Below are 14,456 nucleotides of genomic sequence, written 5' to 3'. Positions count from 1 at the left end.
GTATGCCAGGCAAAGATCAATGCTCAGAAATCTGTATGATATCAATCAAACAGACAGGGATTTGAGGCAATCAACATAGGACAGTGTGTTTACTCTCTGTATTATTTTTGTAAGGAACCTTTGTGGACATTCCAGTTCCTACATGTGCCTGGTCAGGTATATACTGAAGAGGTACATTATACTCTATGATGGGTCTGATGAGGGCTGAGTACAGTGGTATGATGACCTCTCTCAACCTAGATGTCATGCCCTTGCCTTTAAGTTGAGCAACATAGAAGGATTCTCTTAGTACCTTGGACACATGTTGGTCAAATGCTAGATTACTATCTACATGAGTTCTCAGACCCCTAACTAGTGATCAGCTATTGAGTGTTTTATTGATGACCTAGTTACTCAGGATGGCTGACTTCCCATAAGGTACTATAATGAATTTCTTGGTATTGAGTTTTAAGCCCTGGCTTTGGCACCAAGCCTTTGTCTTTATTAGATCTTCCTGAAGAGTGTTCTGCTCTAGGGGGATTTCAATGATTGCTCCCAGTTTGCAATCATGTGCAAACTTGGTTACCCAAAGGCCTTTGACATTGGCTTTGACATCCAAGAAGTAGATGCCAAAGAGGAATGGGTCTAGCACAGAGCCCTGGGGAACTCTACTGGTGACTGGCATCTTTGTGGTGGTGGCCCTCACAGATTCCAACCTCCTTGGGTCTATCAGTGAGCCAGCTAGCTATCCAGTCTGTTAGTAACAGGTTTATATCTAGTTCCATAAGTTTGTTGACAATGCCAAGGTGGGGTATTGTATCAAATGCTTTGGCCAGATCTAGTAGGCAGTATACATTTCCCCCTCATTCATTGCCTTATTGGCCTTTTCAAAGAAGTTCACCAGATTCAGTAAGCATGACTTTCCTTTGACAAAGCCAAACTGAGATGGATCCAATGTCTGGAGGTCTCCTATGTCCTTGTTAATAATTTTCATGATAATTATTTCCATGGCTTTGCAAATAAGATTAGTCAGACTAATGGGTCTGTAGTTTTCAGGGTCTGTTGAAGGTCCTCCCTTATAGGTTTGTAGATAAGTACTAGGCTAGATGCCCTTGTTGGCTATTTTAACACTAGCCAATTTTCCTTTCAGTGGTGAAAATCAAACCCTGTATTTTGTGTTTGTGAGGTAAACACCTTAACCATTATGCGAAAACCACCTCACATAAAATATGACAAGCATGTGTGGGTTTTGAACCTGCAGGAACAAAGCTTTCCATACTCCTGCTCTGCTGATTAACTACTCTCTATACATCTTATGAAGGTGGATGACCATCACAGTCCTCCAATCACATGTTACAAACCCTGTTTTAAGACTATAGTTAAATATTAACTCCAGGGTTCCATATAAGTCAAATTTTAGACTGTTCAGGAGTCATCCTGACATGTTTATCAGGACCCATTGAGGGCATGTTCTTGGCTTTAGCATATGCAGAATCAAAAAACACACAGGAGACTGGAGAAACGGTCACTATCCAAGCTTTACTGTGCTTCCTAGTACTTTGGCATCAAAACTTCCAGGGAATAATTCATCATAAGGATAGTGCTTAGTTAAATACAATTCACTAGAACAATTAGTCAATTAATGAGTCATGGCGATGTAAATGCATAAGAACCACACAGATGAATAAAATAATTAATTCTGAATTACTGACTGACAAATATTTGATATACAGGTAACCTCTCTTAAACCTAATAATATATGCCAGAAAGTTAATAAAGTGACATTTAAAATAACATACTTACATCCAAAAAATGCATTGCAATGATATTATGATTTTATACAGGTAAATCTAATTCCATATTAAGACCATCAGGCCAGAAAGTTCCATAATTAATAATATACCTACTCTTCATTCTAAGAAGGGTACGCTCATAATCAACACCTTGTACTGCATATGGCTTGTTTAATACAGTAAAAAAATAAACCACTAGTATTTCCATTATGAACAGAATGCAAATGTTGGGCCGCAGGGTTATTAAGCCTCATGTTCCTCACATCCCCTAAATGTTCCATGATCCTTCTCTTGACCATCTGTCTGGTTTGACCAATATACCATCTCATGGGCTGACAATTGCATCCAGTGGCATAAACAACACCACTGCTATTGCAATTATAAGACCCTAAGGCCCTGAATTTTTTTAAACTTATAACACACCTTGCATCTTCCACAGCTGAAAGTGCCCACTGTGCTTACATTATCATTAACTCTGTGGATAGCCTTAACATTAAGTAGCTCTTTTAAATTATAAAATCTGCTGTGTGAAAATATAACCCTGCCAGTAAAAAATTTACCCACCTCCTCATCCTGTTGGATAATAGGCCAAAACCTATATACCAGTGCTTTCAAAGTCTCCGAAAAAGGAGAAAATTTATTAACAAAAAATATATCTTCCTCAGAAACTTTTTTGGAACCTTTATACCCATGACCTTTTCTACGGCCTGGTGCCCTTGAAGGAATAATATCACTTCTGGCCATATCTTCAGCTTTTTTCAAAACCTGCTTAGAGTAACCTCTGCTAGATAATTTAGATGTAACTATGTCAAACTCTCTATCCAATGTTGTCTTATAATAACTCTGTGATCTAGTTTTGGACGTTTTATACCTTGAATAAAGTGCGGATTGTGTGTGCGCTGTCTCTGGATTCCTTTTGTTGTCTTATAATAAACATTACCACCAATGCACTTATATTCTCCAAAAGGTAGAGAATTAAGCAAATGTTCTGGATGTATACTATCCGTACTTAAGAAATTATTAGCTGCTGTATCCTTATAAAAAGGTCTAAAAGATACCAGGTTGTCCTCACCAACAAAAAACTCCAAATCTAGAAACTGTTTGTTCTCCATATGAGTTTTGTGAGATAATGTGATGCCATACTGATTCTGATTAATTTCCAACATGAACTGTTCAAATTGGCCGATTTCTCCTCTTGAAACACAACTTGAAACTCCTATTGAACACAAATCATCAGTGTATCGTCTGAAGACTAACACATGTGCAGCCAGTACATGCTCCTTAGTTAGTTAGTTGGACTGGTTATGTTTGAGGGTACTTTTAAGGAGATGGTTGGGGGTAAAGCTGGAACTAAAGTTGTCTGCTAACAAGATTGCTATATAAAATACACTGAAAATTATGTAAACCACGAAAACTCCAAAAAGTGAAAAACGGACTAGTTCAGCAAAGCACGGGCTGTTTATTAAACGTAAGCGCTTTCGGCTAAGATATTCCTCAGCCTTCTTCAGACAAAAACAATATGTTTATCACAGCAAAACCTTATATATAAAAAGATGTGTGCTAATTAAAACAATTAAAATACAAATTCATTAACCACTTAACTGGCTAAAAGCTTAAATTTTAAAGGGCTAGTACCTATTAAAACAGGCAGTTATTTGCTTTCCCACTCATTGCACAATGTAAAGCAAGACATAACAAACCTGCTTATGTTTTCTGTTTTCTAAATAAACAGTAAACTATAAACACCATAATCACCATAAAAGACTTTCTTTTGTCCCTGACAAAAAATGTAAGCTTGTTAACACCATTATAGACTTGAAGTTATTTGTGCGCAAATTAAATCTTGCCTTCAGTTTAGGTAATACACCTACACTACTTAACACCTATAAAGTTTCAAGCATTTTTAACCCCCCACTATATGGAATTTTATATAAAACATATAGATTGCTATATAACCAGGCTCATTAAATGTGACATCATTAAGCACCGGTTCAGCCCATTGCTGCATTCTGCCCTTGAGATTTCTGACATAGCTGAAGAATGCCTTATGGTTACCTTTCACCTGAGGCTAACATAACCTCAGAGTTGGCTTTGCCTGACCTAATTGGCCCTCTTAGTTGCCTATTTAGTTTGATGAGAGAGTTTTTATCTTTATGGGCATTACCCTTCCTAGATTTAAAAAAATTTTTTTCTTTTGTTGTGTACCCTGTTTAATATGGGATTCAGCCAGGGCTTGTTGTTTCTGGAGCTAGTTCTGGGCATACCTCTGGTGGCTACAGCAGCCTCTGCGCAGCACCTGCCATTGTGAATCATGTGTACAGGGAATAAGAAGCTCTGTGGTGTCTGCACTAAAGTGTCACACAATCAAGTAGCAATGTGTTAGTAACACAGCATCTGGACAAAGAGTCGATTACAATCAGTCAAACAGAGGCACATGTGCCACGATAAATGGTCACTGTATTTAAAATGGATGCATAAATACATGTCAGACACAAGTATGTGCAAATGAGACTCACAACACAGTAGGTTACAGCATTTCCAAACATTCCAGGAGCATCAGGGCATCCACACATCATAAAAACTAACGTTGTATAAATCCACATGTATTGTAATACAAACCCATGCAGACAGATGTCACGGCTGCAAAAATGTGACACGAGAATCCTGCATATGTGGTAAAAGAAATATAGAAATACATACTGTAGAAACAATAGCATGTCATAATTTAGCTAAACACACTTGTACAACACACATAGCATAATGTGGGCTTAAGAGGACTTGCTATGACTGTATGATATATGGGAATGTGCCTAACAGCAAAATAACACAGTAGTATGAAGATAAATGTCAACAGATGCAGGGTGCTCTCAAAGAAAAGTGACAGTGCAACTTATGCATAATTTTGCACAATATCAGGAGTTGTGGAAGCCTAATAGAATATACAAACATGAGAATGTGTTTAAGAGTGAAGACACATTTTGTAATGCTGCACCCCAGGAGTGGACATTGAGGCCACACACACACAACACATACACACACACACACACACACACACACACACACACACACACACACACACACACACACACACACACACACACACACACACACACAAGTTGCAGAAAAGTCTACAAAACAGGAGTGTAGGACAGTTGCATACACATGGTTCATGTGTCACTGCTCCACATATTAGCATAACTATCAGAACAGTAGCACTGCCCTGATATGCATGACAGCCAACAAAGAGAGTGAGTGCAGGAAAGGGAAGTAACACTCCCATGCAAAACACTGCAATTAAAACAGATGCTTATACTGTTATTACAGTACTATATAAAAGGTAAATATTGTACACACAGCATGAAATAACTGTAAGGACAGGCACACATGTGCTGCAACTTTACAGCTTTGCCACCCTACAGATACATATGCATGTCTATATGACATGAATGTTTTTTTTTTTTTTTCAAATTTTCTGAATTTTCACTTAAAGGCAAACATAACATTTATTTAAAAGAAAACAAACCATGTTAACATCAGCACATTTATAAACATTATATATAACATATAATATTTCATAAAATTATGATCAATCCATTCTAGTAACTGCTTTTTAGACAACTACCAAAATTAAACTTAACAAGGCATTCTTATGTCTAGGCAGGTCAGATCCTGTATCCCAGCTCAAAAAATAATTTCCTTAGTTATACCCAGTTGCTCACCCACTATTTCTGACAAAGTACTCTGTAAGGAATTTTTTTAACTCTGCCAACTCATTATAATCCCAAAACATATGTTCCCAGTTACCTCTTTTTTTCCCCCATCACACTTCCGACATTTGCCATCTGCATGAGGAAAAATTCTTTGGAGTCTTTCGATATAAAAATACCTATGCAAACACGTGCAAGCAAAAATCCTAAATCTTCTAGACTTTGTTGCATATTTGGGGGCCATACATACATCCTCCCATTGTTTCTTTGTGAATTGTTTATGCAGTCTCTCTCCCCAATCTTTTCTAAGATTCTCTTATTGATTCTTATAGTTATCATGCAATATTTTACATTCTTTACTAATTAATTATTTTTAATAGCAGCTTCTGTTCTAGATTCAACTGAAAACTCAACCAGATCAGGTATTTCACTTAGCATTCCCTTATCCCTTTATAGGGAAGGCAGTCTCTCGCCTGCAATTCAAATGTCTTGTTGGCCTCTTCCCATTCTATTACCTTTTCCTCTCTAGTTGTTTGCTTACATTACCCTAGGTTCCTTTGACAGTTTGCTCCAGTAAATTTCTGTCCCCCTCTTGTCTATTCTCTTCTCTATGGCTGCTGTTCCTCTACTTAAGGATCTGCATTCAAAATCTCATTCTGTCCTTATTTCTTGAATTTCACCTGCTTCATTATCCTCGCTTTGAATAACAGCTTTCTGTTTGTGTTATGTGCAGGAGTCTTAACTGTGTAGCTCTAAAATATCCCTTCAGACTGATAACCTTAAACATATTAACAACCAAAAAATAAAAAATCCAAGAGAATCCAAAAAAAACGACCAGAATGAAAGATCCAACACTGTTTTATTAGTCTCTCTAGCGCCTCGGCTCACGCCTTCAAGGAGAATGACTACAAAGCACATTTCATGAGTATTTATATCATCTTAAAACAATCAATTAAACAATCAAACTTAATCAAAAGATGATATAAATACTCATGAAATGTGCTTTGTAGTCATTCTCCTTGAAGGCGTGAGCCGAGGCGCTAGAGAGACTGATAACCTTAAACAGCCCTGTTCTATTTGAAGGATCAACTTATCCTACTTGACCCTTGCCCTCTTTCACTCCCAGATATGATTCTTCAAATCTTTATTCTTTTTATTTCTTCTTTTTCTTTGCTGTCTACAACTTCACCTCTGGTTGATAAAAATATACCTGACCTAAATATAAAACTTAAGGGGACTAAAACATTTTTACTGCTTGAAATATGCTGTCCATATCTTTTTTTAAACACCGTTATTGAATTATCACTTGTGACATAGGCACATTTATATTTATATAAAAGTAATCAAACTGCATTAACAAGTTAAAATTAACAAACATTATGCTTTACATCATCATTTACATATATTGCTATATATCATATAACCTAAGCAACATGACATAAATGATTCAGTTCCTGCCCCCAGTTTTTAAATAAGTAACATCTTTATTAAACCATCACTTACAACATAAGCAATCATACAGTTATATAAATGAAAACAAACCACACCAACACAATCCTAGTTGCAATCATGTTATATCACAAAACATACTGACACATTCCCAGTTGCAAACATTATACATCACTTATAATCCAATCACTTTTAGTCAAACATTACATAGGCCATTTAAGTCCTGCCTTCTTTTATAGGTTCATAGGTTGGTACTGGGCTATCTACCCAAAGGCATATATTAGCCCAGCCACATTGTGCGGTATTCACTGCCCCTTTAGTAGTTCCCTAGACCCTTGTACTAGCAGCTAGTACCCTTGGCCCCTATCTAGTAGTGCTGTTGGTGTGATCCCCGGTGTGAACTTTGTTACCCATCCACTCAAGGTTCCTCTTGAAGAGTGATAGTGAGGGGCTCTGTCTTATGTAGATCGGGACCCTGTTCCACAGTAAGGGAAGTCTCTGCGAAGGGAATCTATCCCTCCAGCATGTTCTATTCATTGTTGTGTTGAGGTTTATATCCCTAGAGCGTGTAGCTCAAGTAGATTTGGTTTTGCTAAGATGGAGCATGTTCAACTATTCTGGGTTGGACATGGCTCTGTACGTTAGACAGAGATTGCCTCTGAGAAAGTGGTATGCAACAGAGAACAGTCTTAGCTTTTTCAATCGTGCTGCATAGGGCAACTGTTTGAGGCCAGTAATCCTCTTGGTTAGGTCCCTCTGTGGTCTCTCCAGCTGCTGGAGATGTCTAGCCAGGCACATTCCAATTGGTGCATTGTACTTAATAATGAGTATGATGAGGGAAGAGTAGAGGGGCACCATTACATCCTTAGATCTTGATGCAAACCCTTTCGTGATTAGATGGGTCACATAGAAGGATTTTCTAACCACTTTGGCAACATGGTTATCAAAGGAAAGCTGACTATCTACTTGGGTCCCTAGATCCCTTATTTCTTCTTCAGATTTCAGGGGATTACCTCCTATGTTACCTCATTCCTCCCCTGTATGCATTGTTTCCACAATTTCCATTTTTTCCTATGTAGTTTGCTTCTACCTTTTTCAAAAAATCTCAATTCCAGTTGTCTTATCTCTGTTACTATAGTTCCAGTTGTTTTATCTCTGTTACTATATTTAGTATATATACGTCTAATATAGTTGGTTTAGATTTTGATTTCCATTTTTTAGTCCTTTCTTTTTTGGCAGCCACCATAATTAGAGACAGCAAGGCCTTACCATGTCTAGGCAAATTTGGGTCTATATTAGAACACCGAACATTCAAAATGTCGAGTGTTCTAATATTGAACCCTACCAATCGAAAATACCAAACATCAAATGTTCAGAACAGCAAATTTTTTCCTAGGGAAACAATTTGCTGTTCCAAAACACATACACACAACACAAGCACACCAAACAAACAGCAATCCACACACATACACCTAAAATCTTACACCTAACCCTACACTAAACTATACACACACCACTAACTATCCACTAACCTTAACCCAAACCCTAACCCTAAGATCCATCACTATCGCACACTCACCTCACCCGCACCCTAACCCTAACTCACCTAACCCGCCCTAACCCTCATGTCCACACAATCGCACACATACCTAACCTGCGCCCTAACTCTAACTCACCTAACCCACCCTAACCCTCATGTCCACACAATCACACACATACCTAACCTGCACTCAATCGCACACTCAACTGAACCCGACCCGTAACTTTCCAACAGAGCGCTGAAAATACCGAAGCAACAGAAACGGACAACCGAATTCTTTCCCTTGGAAAGAATTCGGTTTTCTGCTTCTTCTATATTTTCAGCATTCGCTGAAAATGGGTCGATATTAGAACACTCGACATTTTAATTGTTCGATGTTCTAATATAGACCCGGCAAATTTGATTCTGTATCATAGCTCAGAACAATCATCTCCCTCATTACACCAATCTACCCACCCAGCATCTCTGATAGTGCATTTCCCAGGGAATCCTTAAAGTCCACCAACTTATTGCACTCCCAAAAAATATTTTTTATTTATTTATTTAACTTTTGTTTATCGGGAAAGTCCGACTGGACATAAGTCCATTTTCAGTGGAGGCCCAGGGAGAAGAGCTCCAACAATATGAAAAACAAACATTATACCACAAGAAAATTACAAAGCACAGGTCAACAATGAAACTACACACTGCAAAATATAAATAACTGAAAGAGATGACACCTTAGCAATTTTAACAAAATGTGTACATCAAAGAGTATCCTTTACTATACAAACTAGACTAGCATATATGTTAGAAAGCACAGTACGAAATTTCTAAGGAAGACTTGAAATTATTTGAGGTAATAGAGTAAGTATATATAGGGAAGTAAGAAGGCATAATAGGATAGTACTGTAAAGTGTAGATCTAAAAAAAAGTCAGAGGGTGTGTATAAAAAGTGGAGAATATAGAGTTAGTCAGGTGGGTAGCAAGAGCAAATCCAGGACTTTTCTAAGTGAGTAAATAGAAGTTTTTTAAATTGTACTATGGTACAGATGGAAGTGATGGAAGTCAGTAGTTTATTCCATATTTTAGGAATGATGTTAGAGAATAAGGATTCTCCAGCAGAGTTGTTAGCTTTGGTGGCTTTAACTAGGAGTTTGTCACTGGAACAGAGTGTTCTAGTGGTGGTGTATGGTTGTATGAGATCTTGAAGGGCTGGGGTTTTATCTGGTTCATGGAGTATTTTATAGGTGAAGGTTAGTTGCTTGTATTGGAGGAGCTGAAGAAGTTCTAGCCAGTTTAGTTGTCTAAGGGCTGTGCAATGGTGTGTTTTGTAGGGGGTGTTTGTAATGAATTGGCTATTTCATTGTAACATGAGTCTAGTTTAGTAAGGTCTAATTTGCAACAGTTTGTTAGTATAAAGAGAGGTGTAGAGTAGGGGTGACAGAAGGTGTGTATGGGCAATGGTAGCTTTTGTAGATCTAGTTAAAAATTTCTTGCTTCTGTAAAGGAGGCTTAATGTTTTATGAACATTTTGAAAGTTTGGGCTTGTGACAACTGTGCCCTGGCCCAGCAATCAAGGAGCCTCAATCCTCACCACTAACACCAGGGAGGTCATGTCCTAGAAGAGAGGAAAGGATAACTAATACACATAGTAAAGTACAATTTCCCTTAAATGCACATAGAGATCACAGTCAGTCTGGGGTTGGTTGCTCCCTTGCTCACCAGGTCCCCAATAAGACTCTCCACTGGCGCAGTTATAGGGTCCAGGTCCCAGCCTAGCTGCGCAAGCTAAAACCTCCAGTACCCTCTTTGTCCAACCAGTGTTTCATGTCCCTGCCAAGTAGCTGACACACCACATACACACTTTGAGATAAGTATTTATAAAGTTTCACAGACACTCCTAGGAAAGGCTGACACAGATTCTCCAGCTGTGCCCCTTTACCCAGACCATACGGTAGTAATCCCTGCCACCACCCAGCTAATAATATAAGCTACTAAAAGGCCCTTAAAAGGGTGTCCAATTATTACTGTGCAATATTATTATCCAGTGGTAATGTGACTATTCAGTCTAGGCTTATTGGAAGGGCTTAGACAGTAAACTCTATAAATATATAATGTACTCTAAAGCATAATTTATCTCTACATAAACCAGCCACCAGTAGAAGGTTTTAAAAATATTTAATAATAAATAATTAAAACACAAGACAAAACTACTACACCACAGAAATATCTAAGAGTTCAGAGATCACACAGAAACTTAAAATAATACAGTAGGACAGGTATGATTTCAAAGAAAAATACCTAATTAATCTTTACTAGCTTTAACTATTACTACAAGAAATCACAGTGCTAGAAACTTACATGTGAGCTTAGGCAGAGTGCTGAGTTAGATATCCAAGATCAAAATACTCCAAGCCTCTTGTGAGAAATAGTATTTAAACATTACTAACAAACATGTCTCTAAGGCCCTCCCAAATTACGTCATTTTTGACATTTAAGTTTTCCCAGTATTCATATTGCATCATCTTAACACCTGATCTGACTTCTCAGGCCACAAACTGCATTATTTAGCAATCTAACACCTGCTCAGAAACTTACAACAATACAAGGCATTTCACATGTGCACTCTAGCAGAAACCAGAGCAATAAAGCACCTTCCACATGTAAATTTTGGTCATAACCTTTAGCCTTAAAACAATGGGCATGAAACTTTCATCCAGATGCACTGGAGCCGAATTCTAACATGAAAGGGTCACAACATGCTTCACTGGGCCAGTAGAGTGCAACGTTGTCACATATTTTGCAGTTCCACATTTCACAGTATTCTTTTATACTCAAGAAAACATGCCTGTATGTTACATTTATTTACAAATGCCAGAATTATATATCAAATTCTATTTGACTAGGCTAGCAGCCTTCGCTCATCTCTCCCCAATCGTCACATCTCTTCCCCCCGGGGAACTCAAGCAAGTTTTTCAAGTGCCCCTTGAGAAACATCGCTTGAAAGTGTCAGGTCTATCTGAGTGGACCTCACCCCATTCCCTGTCTTGAGATCCCATCTGCATTGGCATTGCTGCTCCCACTGTGGTGCTGCACTGACATATCATATGCTTGCAACTCCAGACTCCATCTTAGCAACTTGGCATTTTGCTGACTTGCTCTGTTTAACCATGTTACAGGGTTGTGATCTGTCATTACAGTAAATTTTCTTCCATACAGATAAGGCTGAAGTCTTTGTAGTGCCCACACTATGGCTAGACATTCCTTTTCTACCGCTGCATAGCATTCTTCCCTGGGTTGGAGCTTATGAATGAGATAAACCACTGGGTGCTCTTCCCACTCTGAAGAAATCTGGTAAGTACAGCCCCCACCCCATAGTTTGAACCATCCATCTGCACAACAAAGTCTTTGCTGTAATCTGGACTGGCTAACACAGGGGGTCCTCCCAAAGCTTCCTTAAGCTTCTGAAATGCCTGCTCACATGCTGGGGTCCACACTACCTTATCTGGCCTGTTCTTCCTTGTCAGGTCTGTGTGGGGAGCAGCTATGGTACTATAATTGGGAATGAACTTTCTCTAGTACTCTGCTGTCCCCAAGAATGCCCTCACCTGCTTGTTGGTAACAGGTGCAGGTCATGCCTGAATAGCTTCCACTTTGGCAGGTTCTGGCCTTATCTTACCATTCCCCACTCTATTGTCCTAGGTAGGAGACCTCTGCCATACCCACCTGACATTTGCTTGGCTTAATGGTCAACCCTGCACTCTGTAGTCTGCCCAGCACCTCCCTGACATGCAGAAGGTGCTCTTGCCAGGAATGGTTGTAGATAGCAATATCATCCATGTAAGCAAGGGCAAACCCTCCTGCTCCTGCTAAGATATGATCTACCAGCCTCTGGAAAGTCACTGGGGCATTCTTCATCCCAAAGGGCATCTTTGTGAACTCATACAAGCCAAAAGGAGTCACAAAGGCTTCCCTCTAGCACTGGGAGTCAAGGGCACCTGCCAGTAACCCTTGGTAAGATCAATGGTCGTAAGATACTTAGCCCCACCCAGCTGCTCTAGGGCCTCATCTGTCCTAGGCATGGGATAAGCATCCGACTCTGTGTGACTATTTAATTCCCTGTAATCCACACAGAACCTGGTGCAGAAAGAGGGTACTGGAGGTTTTAGCTTGCCCAGCTAAGCTGAGACCTGGACCCTATAGATGTGTCAGTGGGGAGTCTTACTGGGGACCTGGTGAGCAAGGGAGCAACCAGCCCCAGACAAACTGTGAGCTCTGTGTGCAGTTAAGGGAAATTGTACTTTACTGTGTGTATTAGTTATCCTTTCCTCTCTTCTAGGAGATGACCTCCTTGGTGTTAGTGATGAGGATTGAGGCTCCTTGATTGCTGGGCCAGGGCACGGTCGTCACAAGTGGTGGCAGTGGTGGGATCTTGTTCACATACTACTGGGCTTGTAGTGGTGTGGGTAGAGTGAATGCCTGTAGCTTATGTACAGTGATCTCTAAAAGTGTTTTTTACTCTAAAACAGCCACGCAGTGTATGCTCACAGTTCAGATCACAATTGTTTTACTTCTTTTGTTAGCTTAGTGTTAGTCAGGGTGAGCAGGCAGCATGTCAGCAGAAGAGTATGGAAAGCTGACAAGGAGCCAGCTGGCGGAGATGTGTCAGGCTAGGAGATTGGTGCATGGAAACCTGACTAAAGCAGACCTGATTGCAGCCTTGGTTACAGCTGCATCAGAAAACAGCAGCCTGGAGGAAAATCAGACTGACAGTGGAGATGCAATATCCTCAGAGAATAGACAGCTCAACCTTTCTGCAGTGGACTTAAAAATCCAGCTGGAGCTAAAGAGACTTGAGTTGGAGGCCAGGTGTATGGAACTAGAAGCAGCCAAGAAAATGAGGAGTCTACAAGCTGAGGAAAATGAACAGCAGAGGAGGCATGAGAGGGAAATGTTGACTCTTCGTCAGAGTCATGGAGGTAATGGGGAAGGGAGTAACCATACCCCAGAAGCACAAAAGGTCATTAAATTTCTTCCTCATTTTAAAGAGGGGGATAATTTTGATAGCTTCATTCATATGTTTGAGCGGTATGTAAACAGTATGAAGTTGACCAAGGGCTCTGGGTATGGTTCCTGACCCCCTTACTCCATGCTAAAGCTGTAACGTCTTTAGAAAAAATGCATGAAACTGACTGTTTTGATTATACTGCTGTAAAAAGACATTTATTAGAATGTTTTAAGCTAACACCTGAAATGTATATGAAAAAGTTTTGTGAGCATAGACGAAAGGCAGATGAAAATGTATGTGAAACTAGTAAACCATCCACTAAATGTCCCATCCCTCCAGAATCTACTCCAACCCTATCACACCACCAGACCACTAAGATCCAGCAACAAAAATCACTTGCAGATCACTAAAGCCAATACCTCTGCTGGTGAAGCACTATTCTCTTGCACCATAGCCAAATTATGGAACTCCCTCCCACCCACAATTACCTCTATACCATCATGCACCCACTTCAAAACTTTACTAAAAGCCCACCTAAAAAGATGCTGACTATGCCCTTGCAACTCCCACTCTAATATTACCCACCCCATCCAACCACTACCTTTCTTTCCACTCCACTAACTACCTTGATTATAGCAAGCTCAGATGCTCAAAAGCCAGTACTTATTATAAAGCAGGAACTTCTTCTTGTAACATTTGTTAATGTCTGTTATGTACTTCACAGATAAAGATTCTAGTTGTCTACTGATGTACTATGTTCTTCATCTGTAAATATGTTGTAAGTAATTGCTATGTAATCCAATGTAACTACTGTCTGTTTATTTTAACTGTGGAGCTTTTCTCCCCGGGCCTCTGCTGAAAATGGACCTACGTCCAGTCGGACACTCCCCGGTCACACAAATATAAATAAATAAATAAATAATATGTTGTTGAACTGAGCACTTATTTTCATAACTGGGTGAGTGGATGTCAGGTCACCTCTTTTGATGGGCTGGCAG

This window comes from Protopterus annectens, chromosome 12.part0, assembly GCF_019279795.1.
Source record: "Protopterus annectens isolate FY-2018-M chromosome 12.part0, PAN1.0, whole genome shotgun sequence".
Lineage (NCBI taxonomy): Eukaryota > Metazoa > Chordata > Ceratodontiformes > Protopteridae > Protopterus > Protopterus annectens.
This window is presented reverse-complemented; position numbering follows the sequence as displayed.